Here is a 23,696-nt window from a genome sequence, read left to right as displayed (position 1 = left end):
AGATGTCTGGTCGCTATTTATGGAAAGCTCATATCTTCAGGTTGCAATGAGATTGTGCCGAAGTTACGTTACCTTAGCGGATTGACATAAAGAGGAAGGCGTCTGTTTTAAATGTTCGGCACACCGTTTTGCCGCTTACTCAGGTGTAACACACCTTAGCACCTAGGCTGTTCACCTTAGTGCGTCCAGCGAGTCTTGATCGCCCTGTTGATGTTGGTCAACTGCTCAGCTCAGACATATTCGAGCATTCTTTCTAGCTGTGAGCTGTTTAGCGGCTGACCGTTGCAGCAGCCAGTCCTTCCGACCAACTTTTTGTTGACCTGCTGGGAAGGCATTCCATGCCCTAATCCCATTGTACAATTATCACCGCATATTCCCCGGAAAATTATGTGGACCAACATCAGGCACCTGGTTCTATCAATGTCAGCGGCCTAATCCTGGTACAGGGTGGTCAACAATTTGATTAGCCGGCCGTTGTGGCCGAGAGGTTCTAGGCGCTTCAGTCCGGAACCGCGCTGCTGCTACGGTGGCAGCTTCCAATCCTGCCTCGGGCATGGATGTGTGTAATGTCCTTAGGTTAGTTAGGTTTAAGTAGTTCTAATTTCTAGGGGACTGATGACCTCAGATGTTAGGTCCCACAGTGCTTAGAGACATTTGAACCATTTTATCTGAACAATTTGTTTTCCACGAACGAGCGTCTCTATTATATTGATTAGTGACACAGATAAATGCAGTACGTATGCATCTGTAGTCACGCTGCAGCACTCGTTTACTTTTAGTTGCCATATGGCGCTGGCCCTACCTCAGGAAGCAACTTTTTCCGAGGACAAAGACTAATACGCTAATTCGGCTGGTTGGCCATTTTATACATTTTGTCATTGCTGGTGAAGGTGACGATAACCATTTAGCTTTTCACCGATTTATGTGTACAGCTTACTGGTCCTGCACGCAACTGCCCCAATTTCGAGAACTCTTTGCTAACATGCTGAATCAAATTCGAATCTCGGTCTGGCACACGGTTTTAATCTGCCAAGAAGTTTAATATCAGCGCACACTCCACTGCAGAGTGAAAATCTCATTCTGGAAACACCCCTGAGGCTGTGGCTAAGCCATGTCTCCGCCATATCCTTTCTTTCAGGAGTACAAGGTTCGTAGAAGAGCTTCTGTAAAGTTTGGATGGTAGGAGACGAGGTACTGGCAGAAGTAAACCTGTGAGGACGGGGCGTGAGTCGTGCTTGGGTAGTTCAGTAGGTAGAGCACTTGCCCGCGAAAGGCAAAGGTCCCGAGTTCGAGTCTCGGTCCGGCACACAGTTTTAATCTGCCAGGAAGTTTCATATCAGCGCACACTCCGCTGCAGAGTGAAAATCTCATTCTGGATGCTGAATCTTACTTTTCAGAGACAGAGCATTGCATACTTCCAGCAGCTGCTGCTGGATCATTGTGCTTTTGTTTTTCTCATCTCTGTTTTTCCTCAGTATTCCTTACTTTCACGCTAATGGTATTATTCTTGGAAACCTATTAAATACCAAGAAAAAGGTATGACACTATGTGAGCTAGCAGCTCAGTGACAGGGGAGGGGGAGCATTCTGGCCAGGCCTCGGCATTCGATACCTGACCACTGTGTCTCCACCAGTGACCGTTACAGCTATCATCTTGTAAAATGTATTTCCACTTTGCAAGAATATTCAGACACTTTTGTTGAGAATTTTCTAATTAATTCTAATATCCTACATTTAAACTGTGTTATACTCATGCTTTTGATAACTCTTTCAGTAAACTGTACATGTCGCCTGCTCAATAAATTCCTGCTGTTAAAAAAAAAAAAAAAAAAAAGGTTGGCACAGTGATCAGCGCGTCTGCCTACTAAGCCCACTGTCTGTTAATGTCATTAATTCCTTTCTGTCTTATTTCTTAGTGGCTCCAAGATGAAAATGATGTCTGTTCTTTCGGACATGTCTGAAACAACAGGCACCACATACAGGGTGTTTCAAAAATGACCGGTATATTTGAAACTGCAATAAAAACTAAACGAGCAGCGGTAGAAATACACCGTTTGTTGCAATATGCTTGGGACAACAGTACATTTTCAGGCGGACAAACTTTCGAAATTACAGTAGTTACAATTTTCAACAACAGATGGCGCTGCAAGTGATGTGAAAGTTATAGAAGACAACGCAGTCTGTGGGTGCGCCATTCTGTACGTCGTCTTTCTGCTGTAAGCGTGTGCTGTTCACAACGTGCAAGTGTGCTGTGGACAACATGGTTTATTCCATAGAAGAGAGGATTTTTCTGGTGTTGGAATTCCACCGCCTAGAACACAGTGTTGTTGCAACAAGACGAAGTTTTCAACGGAGGTTTAATGTAACCAAAGGACCGAAAAGCGATACAATAAAGGATCTGTTTGAAAAATTCCAACGGACTGGGAACGTGACGGATGAGCGTGCTGGAAAGGTAGGGCGACCGCGTACGGCAACCACAGAGGGCAACGTGCAGCTAGTGCAGCAGGTGATCCGACAGCGGCCTCGGGTTTCCGTTCGCCGTGTTGCAGCTGCGGTCCAAATGACGCCAACGTCCACGTATCGTCTCATGCGCCAGAGTTTATACCTCTATCCGTACAAAATTCAAACGCGGCAACCCCTCAGCGCCACTACCATTGCTGCACGATAGACATTCGCTAACGATATAGTGCACAGGATTGATGACGGCGATATGCATGTGGGCAACATTTGGTTTACTGACGAAGCTTATTTTTACCTGGACGGCTTCGTCAGTAAACAGAACTGGCGCATATGGGGAACCGAAAAGCCCCATGTTGCAGTCCCATCGTCCCTGCATCCTCAAAAAGTACTGGTCTGGGCCGCCATTTCTTCCAAAGGAATCATTGGCCCATTTTTCAGATCCGAAACGATTACTGCAACACACTATCTGGACGTTCTTCGTGAATTTGTGGCGGTACAAACTGCCTTAGACGACACTGCGAACACCTCGTGGTTTATGCAAGATGGTGCCCGGCCATATCGCACGGCCGACGTCTTTAATTTCCTGAATGAATATTTCGATGATCGTGTGATTGCTTTGGGCTATCCGAAACATACAGGAGGCGGCGTGGATTGGCCTCCCTATTCGCTAGGCATGAACCCCTGTGACTTCTTTCTGTGGGGACACTTGAAAGACCAGGTGTACCGCCAGAATCCAGAAACAATTGAACAGCTGAAGCAGTACATCTCATCTGCATGTGAAGCCATTCCGCCAGACACGTTGTCAAAGGTTTCGGGTAATTTCATTCAGAGACTACGCCATATTATTTCTACGCATGGTGGATATGTGAAAAATATCGTACTATAGAGTTTCCCAGACCGCAGCGCCATCTGTTGTTTGAAAATTGTAACTACTGTAATTTCGAAAGTTTGTCTGCCTGAAAATGTACTGTTGTCCCAAGCATATTGCAACAAACGGTGTATTTCTATCGCTGCTCGTTTAGTTTTTATTGCCGTTTCAAATATACCGGTCATTTTTGAAACACCCTGTACATTTACTGAAGGTCAATCTCCGTGATGATAATAACTGAATATGTGGCGCCGGATCGCATGTGGTACAAAAGGATCTAGTAGTGTTTAGCTACTGCAGTGTTGAAAACGTGCGTATTTGGTTACCATTGTTTTGTGTGTGTTGTTTTTGGGGTGCTTATCATGTCTGATGGAAAGCGAAATCAAAGTGGCAGACCAGGAGTCGGGATACTGACGTATCAATAACAAAACCCATGAACCATCATTTGTTTTGACAGTTTGGCAACTGCGAACTGTTCGGGCGTGACGTTGAGCACTTTAATTGGAGGAATACACTAATAGGCGAAGTGTCTAATATAAAGTAATTTTACTTATACTATAGTATTGTGTTCCTAGGTATCCACGTGGTGGTGGGGGCCATACTTAGTCGCTTACTTTAGTGAGCTTCTTTAGAACAACTATCACCTCCGTCATACACGGTAAAGTGATTTGCGCAGCATAGATGAACATGAAGCTCACTAGGCAGCATAATATGTTTTCTCACATGCCTTAGGAGAGGATTCATTTTATAAGATCTGACTAAAGTTACTATATAAAACACATTTTTCGCTATAACTTGTGCTGTATTCTCACACTGCTGATACACCTGCTGCTATCAAGTTCGCCCTAACACACAGTACCTGATATAAAATCATATACTTCCACTTAGCGAATACTGCTTACTCACATAGCACATTCTCTCTCTCTCTCTGTTCTATAGTACAAGCGACATTATGTTCAAAGCAACGCAAATTTTACGTTAATAAACAGTGCAATGGTTATCAGTTTAGTATACTCAACCAGTACTACACAGTCAACCAGTATTTAATAATCTAAAACGTCTGTAATCGAAATATGATCAAATAACAATTCGTAGTCCCGTCGGTTGTCGTTGTTGTGGTCTTCAGTCCAGAGACTGGTTTGATGCAGCTCTCCATGCTACTCTATCCTGTGCAAGCTTCTTCATCTCCCAGTACCTACTGCAACCTACATCCTTCTGAATCTGCTTAGTGTATTAATCTCTTGGTCTCCCTCTACGATTTTTACCCTCCACGCTGCCCTCCAATACTAACTTGGTGATCCCCTGATGCCTCAGAACATGTCATAACAACCGATCCCTTCTTCTAGCCAATTTATGCCACATACTTCTCTTCTCCCCAATCCTATTCAATACTTCCTCATTAGTTATGTGATCTGCCCATCTAATCTTCAGCATTCTTCTGTAGCACCACATTCCGAAAGCTTCTATTCTATTCGTGTCCAAACTATTTATCGTCCATGTTTCACTGCCATACATGGCTACACTCCATACAAATACTTTCAGAAACGACTTTCTGACACTTAAATCTATACTTGATGTTAACAAATTTCTCTTCTTCAGAAACGCTTTCCTTGCCATAGCCAGTGTATATTTTATATCCTCTCTACTTCGACCTTCATCAGTTATTCTGCTCCCCATACAGCATAACACATTTACTACTTTAAGGGTCTCTTTTCCTAATCTAATTCCTGCAGCATCACCCGATTTAATTCGACTACATTCAATTATTTTCGTTTTGCTTTTGTTGATGTTCATCTTATATCCTCCTTTCAAGACACTGTCCATTCCTTTCAGCTGCTCTTCCTGGTCCTTTGCTGTCTCTGACAGAATTACGATGTCATCGGCGAACCTCAAAGTTTTTATATCTTCTCCATTTATTTTAATTCCTACTCCCAGTTTTTCTTTTGTTTCCTTTACTACTTGCTCAATATACAGATTGAATAACACTGGGGATAAGTTACAACCCTGTCTCACTCCCTTCCCAACCACTGCTTCCATTTTATGCCCCTCGAATCTTGTAACGGCCATCTGGTTTCTGTACAAATTGTAAATAGACTTTCGCTCCCTCTATTTTACCCCTGCCACCTTCGGAATTCAGACGAGAGTATTCCAGTCAACATTGTCAAAACCCTTCTGTAAGCCTACAAATGCTAGAAACGTAGGTTTGCCTTTCCTTAATCTATTTTCTAAGATAAGTCGTATTGTCAGTATTGCCTCATGTGTTCCAACATTTCTACGGAATCCAAACTGATCTTCCCCGAGGTCTGCTTCTACCAGTTTTTCCATTCGTCTGTACAGAATTCGTGTTAGTATTTTGCAGCGTGGCTTATTAAACTGATATTTCGGTAATTTTCACATCTGTCAACACCTGTTTTCATTAGGATTGGAATTATTATATTCTTCATGAAGTCTGAGGGTATTTCGCCTGTCTCCTACATCTTGCTTACTACAACTATACGTAAATATACGTGATTACTCTGCTATTCACAATAAAGTGCCTCGCAGAGGGTTCAATGAACCACCTTGATGCTGTCTCTCTACCATTCCACTTTCGAACGGCACGCAGGAAAAACGAGCACTTAAATTTTTCCGTGCGAGCCCTGATTTCTCTTATTTTATCGTGATGATCATTTCTCCCTATGTAGATGGGTGCCAACAGAATGTTTTCGCAATCGGAGGAGAAAACTGGTGATTGAAATTTCATGAGAAGATCCCGTCACAACGAAAAACACCTTTGTTTTAATGATTGCCGCTCCAAATCACGTATCATGTCTGTGACACTGTCTCCCCTGTTTCGCGATAATACAAAACGTGCTGCGCTTCTTTGTACTTTTTCTATTTCATCCGTCAGTCCCACCTGATGCGGATCCCACACCGCACAGCAGTGCTCCAGATTAGGGCGGACAAGCGTGGTGTAAGCAGTCTCATTGGTAGTCCTATTGCACCTTCTAAGTGTTCTGCCAATAAATCACAGTCTTTGGTTTGCTCTACCCACAATATTATCTATGTGATCGTTCCAATTTAGGTTATTTGTAATTGTAATTCCTAAGTATTTAGTTGAATTTACAGCCCTCAGATTTGTGTGACTTATCATGTAATCGAAATTTAGCTGATTTCTTTTAGTACTCATGTGAATAATTTCGTACTTTTCTTCATTCAGTGTCTATTGCCACTTTTCGCACCATACAGATATCTTATATTAATCATTTTGCAAGTCGTTTTGATCATCTGATGACTTTACAAGACGGTAAATGACAGCATCATCTGCAAACAATCTAAGACGGCTACTCATATTGTCTCCTATGTCGTTAATATAGATCAGGAACAACAGAGGGCCTATAACACTTCCTTGGGGAACGCCGGATATTACTTCTGTTTTACTCGATGACTTTCCGTCTATTACTGTGACTGTGACACTTATGACAGGAAATGACGAATCTAGTCGCACAACTGAGGCGATACTCCGTAAGCACCCAGTTCGATTAGAGCACGCTTTTGAGGAAAGGTGTCGAAAGCCTTCTGGAAATCTAAAAATATGGAATCAATTTGACATCCCCTGTCGATAGCACTTATTACTTCATGAGTATAAAGAGCTTTTTGTGTTTCAGAAGAACGATATTTTCTGAATCCGTACCGACTATATCTCAATAAATCGTTTTCTTCGAGGTACTTCATAATGTTCGAATACAGTATGTGTTCTAAAACCCTACTGCAAATCGACGTTAGTGATATAGGCCTGTAATTCAGTGGATTGCTCCTACTTCCCTTTTTGGGTATTGGTCTGACTTGAGCAATCTTCCAGTCTTTAGGTACGTATCCTACTGTGAGCGAGTGGTTGAATATAATTGCTAAATGTGGAGCTATTTTATCAGCATACTCTGAGAGGAACCTGACTGGTATACAGTCTGGACCGGAGGCCTTGCCTTTATTAAGTGATTTAAGCTGATTTGTTACACCGAGGATATCTACTTCTATGTTTCTCATGTTGGCAGTTGTTCTTGATTGGAATTCAGGAATATTTACTTCGTCTTCTTTAATGAAGGAGTTTCGGAAAACCGTGTTTAATAACTCTGCTTTAGTGGCACTGTCATCAGTGACTTCACCGTTGTTATCGCCCAGTGAAGGTATTGATTGTGTCTTGCCACTGGTGTGCTTTATGTATGACCAGAATCTCTTCGAGTTTTCTGTTAGATTTAGAGACAGAATTTCTTTGTGGAAATTACTAAAAGCATCTCGCATTGAAGTACGCACCATATTTCGAACTTCTGCAAAACTTTGCCGATCTTGGGGATTTTGTGTTCTTTTCAATTTGGCATGTTTTTTTCGTTGCATCTGCAACAACGATATGACCAGTTTTATGTACCATGTGGGATCAGTACTACCACTTATTAATTTATGTGGTATATATCTCTCAATTGTTGTTGATACTATCTTTTTGAGAACATCCCACAACTTTTCTACACTTACATGATCAGATCGGAAGTAGTGATGTTTTTCTCTTAAAAAGGCGTTAAGAGCATTTTTATCAGCTTTTTTTAATAGATATACTTTGCGTTTCTTTTTGATGGTTGTAGGTGTTACGGTATTCAGTCTAGCAGCAACTGCCTTGTGGTCGCTAATCCCTGTATTCGTCATGACACCCCCTATTTGTCCAGAACTATTTGTTACTAAGATGTCAAGTATGCTTTCGAACCATTTACGATTCGAGTGGGCTCATGAACTAATTGTTCAAAATAATGGTTGAAATGGTTCAAATGGCTCTGAGCACTATACGACTTAACTTCTGAGGTCATCAATCGCCTAGAACCTAGAACTAATTAAACCTAACTAACGTAAGGACTTCACACATATCCATGCCCGAGGCAGGATTCGAACCTGCGACCGTAGCAGTCGCTCGGTTCCAGATCAAAGTAATGTTCTAAGAAAATATTCAGTACAATTTCGGATGATGTTTTATGCCTGCCGCCGGCTTTAAAAGTATGATTTTTCCAGCATATCGAGGGCAGATTGAAGTCACCACCGACTATAACTGGATGAGCGGGGTACTTATTTGAAATGAGACTCGAGTTTTCTTTGAACTGTTCAGCAACTGTGTCTTCTGAGTCGGAGGGTCGGTAAAACGATCCAATTAATAGTTTAGTCCGATTGTCAGGTATAGCCTCTACCCATACTATTTCATATGAACTATCAATTTCGCTACAAGGCAAACTACCTCTTACAGCAATAAATACTCCACCACCAACTGTATTTAATGTATCCTTTCGGAACACTGTTAGATCGTTTGAAAAAATTTCGGCTGGACTTACTTCCGGCTTAGGCAGCTCTCTCTACCTACAACTGTTTGAGATTCAGTGCTTTCTATTAGGGCTTGGAGTTCTGGTTCTCTCCCAACACAGCTACGACAATTTACAACTACAATACCAATCGTTTCTACAGCTACCTTAATGTGGAAGGTAGGAAACGAGATACTGGCAGAAGTAAAGCTGTGAGGAGCGGGCGTGAGTCGTGCTTCGGTAGCTCAGATGGTGGAGCACTTGCCCGCGAAAGGCAAAGTTCCCGAGTTCGAGTCTCGGTCGAGCACACACTTTTAATCTGCCAGGAAGTTTCGTTACCTTAATGTGTTTTACCTGCCCACTTTCTGACGGACGTCCCTTTTGTGGTTCCCTGAGACCCTCTAACCTAAAAAACCACCCAGTCCCACACAGCCCCTGCTACCCGTGTAGCCGCCTCCTGGGTGTAGTGGACTCCTGACCTATTAAGCGGAACCCTGAAACCCACCACCCGATGGCGCAAGTCAAGGAATCTGCAGCCTACACGGTCACAGAACCTCCTGAGCCCCTGATTCAGACCCTCCACTCGGCTCTGCACCAAAGGACCACAGTCGGTCCTATCGACGATTCTGCAGATAGTTAGCTCCGCTTTAATCTCGGAAGCAAGACTGGCAGTTTTTACCATTTCCGCTAGCCGGCCGAAACCAGACAGAATCTTCTCCGATCCAAAGCGACACACGTCATTGGTACCGACATGAGCCACCACCTGCAGTTGGCCGCACCCTCTACTCTTCAAGGCATCTGGAAGCACCCTTTCCACACCCAGAATGACTCCCCCCAGAATTCACACAGAGTGCACACTGGCTTCCTTCCCCTCCTTGGCAGCCATGTTCTTAAGGGGCCCCATTACGCGCCTAACGTTGGAGCTCCCAACTACCAGCAAACCCATCCTCTGTGAATGCCCAGACCTTGCGGGCCGAGAAGCTTCCTCTGGAACGGAGTGGACGATTGCATTCGGCTCAGAGACATCGTCAGCCACAGATAACGCCCGAAACGTGTTCGCCAATCGAACCGCCCTACGATCGACCCCACGGAAAGTTTTTCGCTGCCTGCCAGACTTTGGAATGGTCTCCCACTCGACCACGGGTGAGGGGTCAACCTCAGTGCAGGCAGTACCCGGGGAGGTCACAGCAGTGGACCGATCGGAGTACACGTGGGACGTGCTCGACGTCTCTCGCATCCCAGCGTCCGATCCCCCACAGTGACGCCCCTTGGCAGCAGCCTCAAGCTGTGTGACGGAAGCAAACGCAATCTGAAGCTGTGAGCGAAGGGTCGCCAGCTCAGCTCGCATCTGTACACAACAATCACAGTTTCCTACCCATTACTGCACTACTCCTGTTTGAAGCTCGTAAAAATATGTAACATGCGAACGGTGTACTCGCCTTAGTAGCAGCAGGAACTAGCGATCACCTCTCTCTGACGGTCTAACTGACAGACTCTAGATGTTAGAGTTTCGTTAGCCTGGCTCTCCCAAGGCTGTCAGTAATTCTAATGGAATGTTGTCTACTTGCGGGGCCTTGTTTCGACTTAAGTCTTTCAGTGATCTGTCAAACTCTTCACGCAGTATCATATCTCCTATTTCATCTTCATCTACATTCTCTTCCATTTCTAAAATATTGTCCTCAAGAACATTGCACTTGTATAGACCCTCTATACATTCCTTCCACCTTTCTGCTTTCCCTTCTTTGCTTAGTACTGGGTTTCCATCTGAGCTCTTGATATTCATGCAAATGGTTCTCTTTTCTCCAAAGGTCTCTTTAATTTTCCTGTCGGTAGAAAGCCAAAATTTTGTCCAAATACTTCAAACCACAAGTCCCCTGACGAAAAGCAAATTACATTTCAACAACATTGAAATATCATATGACAATAGCTCCAACGTTACTAAAGCTCTGTACCTCACGACCGAGCTTAGAGCTCACTTGCTTCCCGAACGAATGACCATTGTTCTTTCCATTAGGATGGAATGTAACTTACCTAATCACATTCATAGCGTTTCACGGACAGCATAGTAATATCGCTCCTTCACCATTTTCCGACTTCGAACTTTCTTTAACTGTTACTGGAACTGTGTACGTTTCGAAAAGAAAATAAAGTCGACTCCATAATTAATTGTCTTAAGGACGACCTTGTTTCCACAAACCTTAATGTGGCTGCTTTGCAAAAACAGTTTCATGCTATGCACACGCAGTTCACTACACTATTACACAATGTAGTTCACACGCTCATTCATTATTAATTATTAACAAATTTCGAGATTCGCACGCCACGCACATGCTGAATTCACCCCCTCACTCATTCTGATATCAGAAAAACATAAAAATGAGAATTTGAAACACCTGAAAATAATAAGTTCCGTGTGAAAACTGAAATCATTACTTTTCTTAAAATGTTAAGAACAAAACATTGTTTCATAACCGATTTAGCGAAAAAAAATGAACGTTTCAGGATGTTGTTTTCAATGACAAGTTACAAAATTTAGCGTTTAAGTAACTTTGAATACCCCAGAAATTATTTTAGGTATAGAACTGAAATGCTCACAAAAGTTAACTGTTGTTACTCTATAAATATGCATAAAGTTTCAAAGCGATTGATATATGGGAAATGACTTAATTAATTCACAGGTTGATTTGTGCCTTAACAGGAGCTACACGCACGTGACTAGGCCTGCAGTGTGTGAGAAGAGAGACGACAGGTTGCAAATTCACACGGTGGGAACGCGTTATGTACGGCACTGGGCTACTGCAGTTTCTGAATCGTCAATGCACGTCGCTACCCGTACGCCACACACAGGATGGTCGATGGCAGACGTGGGTTGTTCCATTTCAGTGGAGTGACCCGGAAGAAAGACCACACTTCCCCTAAACGGGTGTGTTGAATTTTCGCTGGCGCAATTTCAACATTATGATGAGAATAACTTGTTTAATGCAATAACTTCAGTGTTATGTTTGGAATAAAAATGATTAAGCTTATCCATACGGATGCGTTGAAATAGTCATGTAACCTCCTAAACTCCATCTGAAGATGAACCTGCAAAGGTTGGAAAACCGGATTGTGGACTAAACTATTCTAAAAAAAGTGACTGGTTTCAGTTTTCTGTACTTAAAGGGGATAAAAATGAATTGGATGGAAGAGAAAGGTTTGCCTGTACTGAATTTCTTATAGGGCTAAATTGAGCTGAAATGGTTATTAATATCCATGATGACTACTCATCGTTGTGTTTTCCTTACCTACAAGGTTGACTGTAGGACGACTCCGAAAATTTATCGTCATCTGAAAGCGAGTTTCATCTGACAGCGAGTTGATGGGAATTTTCGATTTCTCCTGAGGTTCCGAGCTGAAGCTGATGACTTAATTCTCTAAAGGCATATACAAAACATAAAGTAAGTCAGTTCTGCTATTCAAGACCAGATAATAGAAACATATGGTGATATTATAAGAGAGCAATTTGGTCATAGAATGGAGAACTCACATTGGTTCGCCATTCTTGCTGAAGAAACGACAGTTGCTGCAAGACCTGAGCGACACTCTGCGTGCGATCTGTATGCAGATTTAGAATTAAATATGAGTCACGAAGTCTTCCTCACGATTGCGGAAGTAACAGGGCATTTTTTCTGGCGAAGATAAAGTTTTTGGTCAGTCAGAGATACGGCGGAGCAGCGGCAGTAGGAGTTCATTTACACGGCGCACGAGCGTTCATCAAGAATGAATACCCACTGCCTGTTTATATACCCTGCGGTGCCCACTCCTTAAACCAAGCCTTAGCTGAACTGTGATCTCTTCAGGCTATCAGGAATTGCCTAGGGGCAGTAGAATCCACCCAATACTTCTCTAGGAGTTCCGCTGAACATAATGACTTTTGAAAGTGTGCGTTGAAGATCTGTTACTGATGGTCAGACGCTCAGCACCTACAGCAACGTACGAATCTCGGTGGATTTACAAATATAAGGAAAATTTGAAGAGATGTTTGTTGCCGTAGTGCATACCATGCAATAGTTATAATCATGTGCTAACCAAAGAACCGCTCTACTGTAAAAGCTAGTTCATTGTTTCTCTAGTACAACTGTAGAAATCTTCTACTTGACTCATTCTTTCTGTAGAACACTTCAAGCACTGTTGCAGCATTAGAACATGTTCGCAGTGTGTCCAGTGTCATACAACAAATTATATGTTATAGCGATAAGGAACTCAAAATTATTTTTAAAGAGATCTCAAAACTCGCAGAAGAGGACGAATACCGCAAACAGTCCTACCAGCAGTCCACACAAATATTGTAGATAACATGTAAAGTTCACTTTTCTTTTATCGCATAAGATACGAACTCCACGGTGGTTTCGAGAGCTCTCGAAATTTGTAGAACACAATTAAGAGAAAATGCTGAAATTTTAGTAACGAAGATGCATTGGAGTCCGTCAACTGTTATTAATAAATGTTGCCACAATATTCCTTAGTAGCTGGAGAATTTTCCGTCTGGAAACTAAAATGGCTTAAAAGAGAACAAATTACAAGATCAGACAACGCTTTAGTGGCGTTAGAGACAGGCAGATCACATTTTTGTACCAATACTGTAACTCTGTTCCATATTCTAGTCACGCCTCCGTGTCCAACAGGAGCGTCAGAAAGAAAATATTCGACTTACAATAGTTAAAAAACCTGCATAAGGCGCCTCAGTCCGGAACCGCGCTGCTGCTGCGGTCGCAGGTTCGAATCTTGCCTCGGGCATGGAAGTGTGTGATGTCCTTAGGTTACTTACGTTAAAGTAGTTCTAATTTCTAGGGAACTGATTACCTCATATGTTAAATCCCGTAGTGCTCAGAGCCATTTGAACTTGCGTAAGGAATAGTACTGTTAAAAATAAACTTTGTGGTCTGGCATTGCTCTCTGAACAATGTACCGTTCTAGCTGATCCAGAAGTTGTAGTGAAATACCCTAAGACAAAAAAAAAAAAAAAAAAAAGACACACGACGAAGGAAACATCGATTTTCGTCTCATTCCGTTAATTCCTTGGTGGTGCGTCGATGGCCCTTTTCTCATTTTTTTTCTTCATGTAGTGTACTTAATAAAAGTAAATACTACCTTTTGTTGTGAGAGTTCGACTGTTTCTTTGTCTCACTAAATTTCTGGGCTGAAATTAAATAGAGACTGATGTTGTTCCTTGCAGCATGTTTATACCGAAGGATGGAACGTTTTTAATTTTTAATTTTGACTTGAGCATTTCTGTTCTAAACTTTGACTGCTGCCATCCTCTAAAGATGTCTTCATTCTTCTGAAGACATCATTAGAGATGGGGAAAGCTAAGTAAATGTATTAAATAATTATTTGCAAACGGTTGTCTGTGTTATTTCTCTATTGGTGAATATCGAAGCTTGTGTCCTTATAAAATTTAGACATACTCTTCCATCGCCAGAAAAAAATCTTGAAAACGTTCACGAATTTAGTGAAAAACCTGGTAATGTGCTGCATATCCCTCTAAATCATCGCCTTAGGATCCGTGAAAACAAGGCTAGACTAACTACAGCGTCGAGGAATTTCTGGTGGAAGGGAATACAGGTCATTCTCAACCAACTTCCGAGCGAACATTGCGAGAACAGTGTAAGCAATAGATGTTCGCAGTCGGCTAGCGCTCATAAGAACATTACTGACAGCGGCACATAAGGCTGCTCGTCTGGCATGGGCCAAACAACACAGGCGTCGAGTTCGGAGACGGCTCTGTGAGGCGTTTTACTCGCATGGTGACGAGGGTACCTGTGCCGTATTTTTGGGGGCATTTTTCGTTCCGTTACTAACAGCCACTAATTTAGGTTATCGTAAACTTGAACAAGTAAATTTCAACATTCTCTGCCACCAGACGTTTCCCTTTTATTTACATCCTCATGACGAGGGTGCTGTGGACCCTTCCATTTTCCAAGACGACAACGCCCCTTATTACAGGGCAGCACGCATGTGTTCCTGGCCTGACGTAAATTCGTGCTCCATGTCGCACTTTCACTGACCCGCTTAACTACTCAGTGTTAAACCAACAGAATAACGAAGCAGCAGGTGAAATATTGCTCTCAGTGTCCATGGAATCTGATGGTTGTACCGAATGAAGATGCGATGGGAGATATGATACTGCGAGGAGAAACTGACAACTCACTGAAGGACCTGAGTCGAAACAGGGCCCTTGGAGTAGACGATATTCCGCACGAAACTACTGACAGCCCTTAGAGGGCCAGCCACGACATGACTATCCCATCTGGTACGCAGGATGTATGAAACAGGCGAAATACCTTGAGTCTTCAATAAGAATGTAATAATTGAAATTCCAGCAGTTTCTGGCGGGTGTGAGTATTACTGAACTATCAGTTTAATAACTCATGATTGCAAAATACAAAAACAAATGCTTAGAGACGAATTATAAAACTCCTAGCAACCGACCTCGGGGAAGATAGATATCCTACGACATATCTTGTAAGAAGGTTAACGAAAGGCAAACCTACGTTCATACCATATGTAGATTTAGAAAAAGCTTTTGACAATGTTGACTGAACACTCTTCATATTTGTAGGGTTGCAGTGGTAAAATACGGGAATCGAAAGGCTATCTACAACTTGTACAGAAACAAGGCAGCAGTTAGAATAGCCGACGGGCGTGAAAGGGACGCAGTAGTTAAGAAAGGGGTGAGACAGGCTTGTAGCCTATCTCCAGTGTTATTCAGTCTGTACATGGGCAATCAGTAAAGGAAACTAAAGAAAAATTTAGAGTAGGAATGAAAGTTCAGGAAGAAGAAATAAAATCTTTGAGGTTTGCCGATGATATTGTAATTCTTTCAGAGACAGCAAAGGATATGGGAGAGCATTTAAACGGAACAGATCGTGGAAAGAGGACAGAAGATGAATATCAACAAAAGGAAAACAAAGATAATGGAATACAGGTGAACTCAATCAGATGATGCCGAGGAAATTAGATTTTGAAACGAGACACTAAAAATTGTTGATTTGTTTTGCTATTAGGGATAGAAAAATAACTGACGATACCCGAAGCGGGGAGGATATAAAATGTAGACTGTCAACAAAAGCGTTTCTGAAAAACAAAAATTTCTTAACATCAATTATGGACTGAGGTATTAGCAAGTCTTTTCCAAACGTATTTGTATGGAGAATAGCGATGTATGGAAGTGGAACACGAACTATAAACTGTATAGACATGAAGAGAGTAGACGCTTTTGAAACGTGGGGCGACAGCAGAATTCTGAGGATTAAATTGATAGACCGCATAACTAACGAGGGGTTTTTCAAAAGAACTGGAGAGACAAGAAATGTGTGGCACAGATTGAGTGAGAGAAGGGATCGATTGATAGGCTACATTCTAGGCCATCAAGAGGCCACAAGTTTAGTAGTAGAGGGTAGTGTGTTGATCTGTGGGAGGGGGAGGGCAAAGGGGTAAAAATCGTAAAACACATTGTCTAATCGTTAAAGAGAAACTTCAGCTAGATATATCGAAACACTCGTGAACTCTCTTCCTCACTGAATTGAGATCTTTATCAAGGCTACAGGCGGTGTTAGACGGCAGTAGTGTGGTTTTCTCCCGAGGATGGTTAATATTTTGTTCAGCGTCATACATGAATCCGGCATTAATTCAGCAAAGTAGTATGTGTCGGTTTTAGATCTCTCCATCTTTCTCGTTTATTTGATGCTGAACTGTAACCTAGCAGTCTTGTCCCTGGCGTGGCGCAGCTTCTAAGTAAGATTTACATACTGAGCGTCGCTTGCCGATGCCTCTTGCACGATCTCCCCTCCAAAGGCATTTCCTCCCCCAGATCTCTTTCTCCGGCCGTGCCGGAACGGCTCCGCCGTCTGCGGGGAGGTTTTCCCCCGACACCTGCGGCCGTTCTACCCATCCTCCCCTGGATTTATTGCTCGGTTAATAGCCGCCCAGCTGATTTTAATTCAGAATTTTTTACTATTGTTCCGGAGCGCAGATTTCTCTCGGGAAACCAATTCTATAGAGTACGGAGAGGCAAAAAGCTGACTCGTGATAAAATCTCAGATTTTCAGAGCTACACAGGTTCAGATGAAACATTGCGTTCGATGTGTCGTATAAAAGTCTCAGCTTAAAATGGCAAAAAAGTAAATAACACAAAAAAGTTATTTTCAACTGCAACATCTAATATGATTTGTTAAGTTCGCGTTAGTCATGGAACATAATATCTCAAATAAATTGGTATAGTTAAAATACTCTTTTCTGAGATAAAATATGACGTCGATTAAAAATTAAACCGTTTGATATAGTACAATGGACTAAGGTTATGGAGATTCTGCAGAGGGTTGGTATAACCTGAAAAGAAAGAAGGTTGTCGAACTGTATTCACCGCACTAAATAAAAGCAAAAACAAACGAAGCTAAAATCGAGGGAGCTGTCAGAATCGGCTTCCTTTTTATCGCCATCTTGTTTAACGTTTACCTGGTGATAATAGCAAACTGTCCTCTTCCAAAATATGCGTGTGTAGCAGTAGTAAAAAAGAAGGTTGCGTTTATCTCATTACTGACTAAATGACCTTATCAACTGAAGAACAGAGTACCGTACAGAATAGGTAGCAGAAGATGAAGAACTTATATGAATAAGGTTTTTAACACGGCTGTCAATCAGCGACTGTTGCATAATACAAAATTTTGAAAAACACAGCCCTCAGTCGCGAACACAATTAATTTGTAACCTAGGTTTCGGTGTTAAACGGACACCTTAGTTTTGTGTTGACTGTAGCAGAGGACACATGGCAGCCCCTAGTGGCTTGCACCTCGGCTGCATTTTTATTTTAATTCTGACTATCTGACGCTGTCAGGTATGACCACAGCTTTTGTATTTTGTGGTACGTTATGCTGTAACATTTAGTTTTAACTTTGTCCGAAGAAGGTGTCCCCTGTGACACAGAAACCTAGGATACAAATTCATGACTGAGGGCTGTGTTTTCCAAAATTTTGTATATATGAACAAGAGGGAGTGAAGGTAACTGTGAAATACACAGACAAATTATCATTTACAAGAAATAAAATATGGTAATTATGAACACTGGATGATCATAGTAAACTAGCCGTATGTGTATAGGTTGAAGAATGAACAGGAAAATGAAATGCAGAGTAGAAATTGAAGAAAAGCAACAAAAATTAAATTCGCTAAGAATTATTTACAGGGACAGAAAGTTTTCTGTGAAATTATCGGTAAGTTGGTAAGCAGAGATTATTGAAGAGTGACACAGAATGAGGTAGTATAGTTGACAGCACGCTGGACTCGGATTCGAAAAGACGACGGTTCAGATCCCAGTCCGGTCATCCACATTGTGGTTTTACGAGGATCGCTAAATTGTTTAAGGAATGTCATGAATGTTTCCTTAGCCAAGGATGCGGTCGAATACCTTGGTCGAATACCTTTCCCGTCCTAACCGCAGTCCGAAATTGTGTTCCGTCTCTAACGACCCACTAAACTTTCTTTCAGGAACTTCGAAGTATATTGTGCTCAAACAGATACGTTGCGATGGCGCTAATCCCAGTTTAAATAAGCCCTACAAATGTGGTTCTGGAGAAACGACTTATTTCAGACGAAATAATGGAAAGAGAAAGAGTTTTACTGCATTTGTAGGTTTAGAGAAAGCTTTCGACAACGCAGATTACATACATCTGGAATTCTGAAGCTGGCGCGGATAAAATACATGGAGCGAAAGATTATCTTTAACTAGTACAGAAAGCAGACTGAAGCTTCAAGAAGTGAAGGACATGAAAGGGGAGGAATAGTTAATAAAGGGTTTTGCAGTTGTAGGATATCCCAGAACTTAATAAGTCTGTACTTAGAGCGAACAGTGAAAGAAATTTAGAGAGAAAATTAAAGACCAGGAAAAAGCAACAAAAATTTAAGGTTGTAATTCTGTGACAGACCGTAAAGAAATGAAAGATCAGTTGAACAGAATGGATAATGACTGGAACAGAGTTTAGAAGATGAACATCAAGAAAAGAAAAAAGAGTAATGGAAGGCGATCGAAAAAAACTAGAAAATGGCGAGGGAATTTCATTAGAAAATGAAGCTATAATTTGTAGACTCAGGTTATTTGGGCAGCAAATTAAAGAGGATATAAAATGCAGATTGTAAAATAGCAGGTACTGGTTTTCTGAAAAAGAAAAGTTTGTTGAGGTTGGAATGTAAATGTTATAGAAATCTTTCCTGAAGATATGCGTCAGGTATGAAGTCATAAATGGAAGCGGAACGCTGACTACAAACAGTTCAGACAGGAGGAAAACTGAAACTTTTGAAACGTAACTATACAGAAGAATACTGAATCTCGATGTATAGCTAGGATAACGAATGAGGCAGCAACGAATCGTATTGGGGAGAACGGAAGCATATGGCACAAATTGAGTAAGGGAAGCAATCGGTTGGTAGGGCACATCCTAAGTGGGCAAGGTGCGGTCTCTTACACACACTGTGTTCAACAAATAAATTACAAATGTACTTGTGACTTGACACTCCGGGTGCAAACTTGAGATCACGATCGGGCTTGAAATAATGTCTTTGGCTTCAAAGTATGTACCTGAGGGCCAATCGCGAATCAGTGCAAGACACTTAGCCTTTTAAAATTAAATCTCACAAAGTTTATTTGCAAACCTAGTTAACTTCACAATTAAATTAATGTAAGTAAATATAATCAATATGTAGCAGATAATGTATTTACAAAACACTTTTACAGCTAAAAACGGTTGAGACAGCAACGCTAGCTGGTAGCCAATGTACAGAGTTTTCATTGATTATAGCTATATGAAGAACAAATTCCAGTTCTTAGAGTACATTGTCCAGACACATTAATGAGACCACCTGCCAAAACCTTGAATCAACCACCTTTTGCTGTGTGGATATCTACGAGACGTGCAGGAAGAGTCCTAGTGTGGTTCTGGAAGATACCTACAGGGGTGTGGAGTCATGTCGATTCCAGTTCCATGTCCTACTGCGCTGGATTTCTCGGTTGAGGCTCCATGGCGTGAACAGACCGATCGAGGTGGTCGCACATATTCTCGATTGGGTTTAAATGCTGAGAGTTTGTCCCCATGGAAGTACGGTAAACTGAGCCTGGTGCTCTTCAAACCACACAAGTACTCTGCGAGCTGTGTGACACGTTGTGGATATCCAGTTGCGGTACTGGTGAAAAATTACACCCTTCATCGCCAATGAACAGCAGTCAACATGACTGCATCAACAAGGTGCCTGCTACCCAAGCCCATTCGCAGCAGCATTCGCTGAACGGTCATTGAGGGAACGCTGTTGGTAGCCCTATGGTTCATATGGGTGGTCAACTGCTCAACAGTTGCATGTCTATTCGCCTGTACACCACATCCATCATTCACCCATGTCATCTATGGCCCGTGATGCATCACAGTTGCCCTGGCGACGGCTTTGGATAGAACCATTTTGCCATGAACGGTGTAAAGTGGCAGAATAAATGGTCAGATCCGCACCTAATGTAAGAGGTTTATACATTTCAATGAGAAGGTGAATATGACACCTAACATTTGCCTATCAGTATGTAATGCAAAAAGCAAATCGATCGTAAGTAACACATCTTTCCTATACATTGTAGGTCTTTGAGCAGAAGGTGGAACAGGCAACGCCAGTCGTTTTTAGTTTGAAAAGCCAGACGAACAACGGCATAGCAAAGGCGCGCTGCAGGGGGTTATGACAGAAACCACTTAAAGGGGTAGTAGGAGGAAGGTTAGCGACCCTGACCAGGTTATCCAGGAGGGAGGACCGCATGTAGCAGCACATCTGCAGAGAAAAGCTTTAGAAAGCTGTGTTTCGTAATTCCAGTGGGATACGAACAAAAACTAGTAACGCATTTCGATCATGTGTCCAGCGAGTGCGATGCATGGAAAGGGCAATGTACTTTAGACGTCTGGAACTGGCACAAAACGCCTGATTGGCGGAAACGCAAGAGGGAGGAGAAAAATACTAAAGTTTTCACGAAGTTTGATAGAAGGGACATTGCGATTGGTAGAGAGAGTTTCCACAAAGTAAGATGAACACTCCTATTGGTCGAGAAAGACCGTGACGTGAAGAATGAATGAACGCAAGTGGGAGAAGAAGTTCTGCCATGAGTAGGACAAGAGAGAAATTTTCGGGGACTATTCTCTGAACTGGCGTCAAATGCAGAATGGAGCGCTTAACGCTCCGTACGACGCAGAGAAGAAATTTGTATGGACACTGCGTTCACAGCAGCTGCAATGCAGCTAGAGATTAGAGGTAGCAACTCCATCTGTGGAGGAACGAACCAGTCGAATTAGTTAATTGTTCTTGCGGGAACTGAGAGGGCACTAATATGCACAATGCTCCAACAATGCGTATGTATATCGCCACATACTAAGACTAGGGCTGAGTACATGTTTTCCTGCATAACGGGAAACATAGGGAAAGTTTCTGCTGGGATGTTCAGCAAAGGACTGATTAGTTTTGTAGAAATTCCAGTTGGAGAGAGCGGCCTTGCAGTTGGCAGCTCGTCACAGCTTAAGGTAAATACCATGTGCAAAGGTGTAAACTTTGTTGGTTCACCAGCTTGCATCCACTGTAAATTGGAGAGGACTTGGGTAACCTTGCGCTCAAATCTGTCTCATAACAGACCATCCACAGCAGATTTGTTTGTCGTCCTAAATAGAACCGAACTGTGAACCAGTATCGGACAATTTTCGTAGTACTGACCAACATCATAACGTATGTGTAGGAGCAATTTTGTAAAGAAACTTCCAATTAAGCTTCCATATTATTGTGCATAGGATTAATGTTCATTCAGAAAGTTAATATTTAATAGTGTTGCGTATAGGATTATTTCACTTTTTGATGTTGGCGAGATGCATTATCCATTGCGCTGTTTTTATGTATTCGAGTTGAAAACTTTGTAAAAGTAGTAATTTTTGTGCTAAAATTTGCGACTATAAACTTGTCGTTTCAACTTACACAGTTGTTCTCAATTCTTGAATATGGACCCATAATACAATGGTGTACTTTAACCACGACAGCACACGAATCGCGTACGAAGTTATTGATTTTGCAAATGTTTCCGCCCATGGCCAATGATCATGTCCTTTCGGACTTTTGGACTTCATATAAGTCACTACGTTTCCGCACTGCGACAATTACTGCAGTTTTTCTGCGTCCTCTATGACACTCTTCATATACTCTCTACTGCTAGTGGTTATTGCACACTGGTGGTGGTCACATAAATGTGACTGGACAGGGTGATACTGTTAGCAAACTAACATGAATCAAGATAACATCTAACAAGTAACATTTCAGGCTCTGCGGCTGTCTAAAGCCCAGGAACCACTTAGGAACACCATCCTGTCTGTAGTGTTTCTCCACGTAACGTCTTCGTCCAACATTTCCTAGCAAGAAGTGTCATCTTTCCTCCCCAAACAAAACTCTTCCCCAAACCTTCAATCATGTGTTCATGTGTTCCACACCTACCACAGGTATCTAGCGTGACATGGATTATAGCTCTTTACTGTATGCCTTCCAGCTACGCCGTCACTAGTGGCGTCGTATCTCAAAGAGCACCAAAATTTTCAGTTTTCTAACTGACAGGACGATTTACACTGAAACGCTAAAGAAACTGATATGTTCAATTACAAAGACATGTAAGCAGGCAGACTACGGCGCCGGGGTCGGCAAAGCCTATATAAGACAACAAGTGTCTGACTCAGTTGTTAGATCGGTTACTTCCGCTACAATAGCAGGTTATCAAGATTTAAGTGAGTTTGAACGTAGTGTTATAGTCGGTGCACGGGCGATGGGGCACAGTATCTCCGAGGTAGCGATGAAGTGGTGATTTAACCGTACGACTATTTCACGAGTGTACTGTGAATATCAAGAATCCGGTATAATATCAGTCTCCGACATCGCTGCGACCAGAAAAAGTTCCTCCAAGAATGGGACCAACAACGAGTGAAGAAGATCGTTCAACGTGACGGAAGTGCAACCCTTCCGCAAATTGCAGCAGATTTCAATTCTGGGCAATAAACAAGTGTTGCCGTGCGAACCATTCAACGAAACATCATGGATATGGGCTTTCGGAGCCGAAAGTCCTCTCGTGTACCCTTGATGACTGCACTTCACTAAGCTTTTCTCCTCGCCTGGGTCCGGCAACACCAACATTCAACATGACTGGAAATGGGTGGGCTAGTGAGACGAGTTTCGTTTTAAATTGTGTCGAGCGGATGGACGTGTACTGGTATGGAGACAACCTCATGAATCCAGGAGGCTCTGTAATGGTATGGGTCGTGTGGTGTCACCGCCAGACACCACACTTGCTAGGTGGTAGCTTTAAATCGGCCGCGGTCCATTAGTACATGTCGGACCCGCGTGTCGCCACTGTCAGTGATCGCAGACCGAGCGCCACCACACGGCAGGTCTTGAGAGACTTACTAGCACTCGCTCCAGTTGTACGGACGACTTTGCTAGCGACTACACTGACGAAGCCTTTCTCTCATTTGCCGAGAGATAGTTAGAATAGCCTTCAGCTAAGTCCACGGCTACGACCTAGCAAGGCGCCATTAACCATTTCTAGAGAGAGTCTCACTTGTATCATCAAGAACGCTGTATACAAATGATGGATTAAAGTTAAGTATTCCAGCAGCTACGTACTTTTCTTTATAGCATTCATTACGTATCCTGTTTCAGACCTAACGCCAGCCTGCGTGAGTTGACGCGTGCATTTCGGCCTCCTCTCTCAATTAGAGTGCGTTGTGTTGGCTAATCAGCCGACAGAACAGGTCGTATGAAGGTGGAGTGATATGGACCCTGATACGTCTAGTCACAACTGTGATCGGTGACACTTACGTATGCATTCTGTCTGATAACCTGCATCCATTCATGTCCTTTGTGCATTCCGACGGAATTGGGTAATTCCAGCAGGACAATGCGACGCCCCACGCGTCCACATTTGCTACAGAGTGGCTCCAGGAACACACTTCTGAGTTTAAAAACTTCCGCTGG

This window comes from Schistocerca cancellata, chromosome 1, assembly GCF_023864275.1.
Source record: "Schistocerca cancellata isolate TAMUIC-IGC-003103 chromosome 1, iqSchCanc2.1, whole genome shotgun sequence".
Lineage (NCBI taxonomy): Eukaryota > Metazoa > Arthropoda > Insecta > Orthoptera > Acrididae > Schistocerca > Schistocerca cancellata.
The sequence above is the reverse complement of the archived record's forward strand: the minus strand, read 5'-3'. Positions refer to the sequence as shown.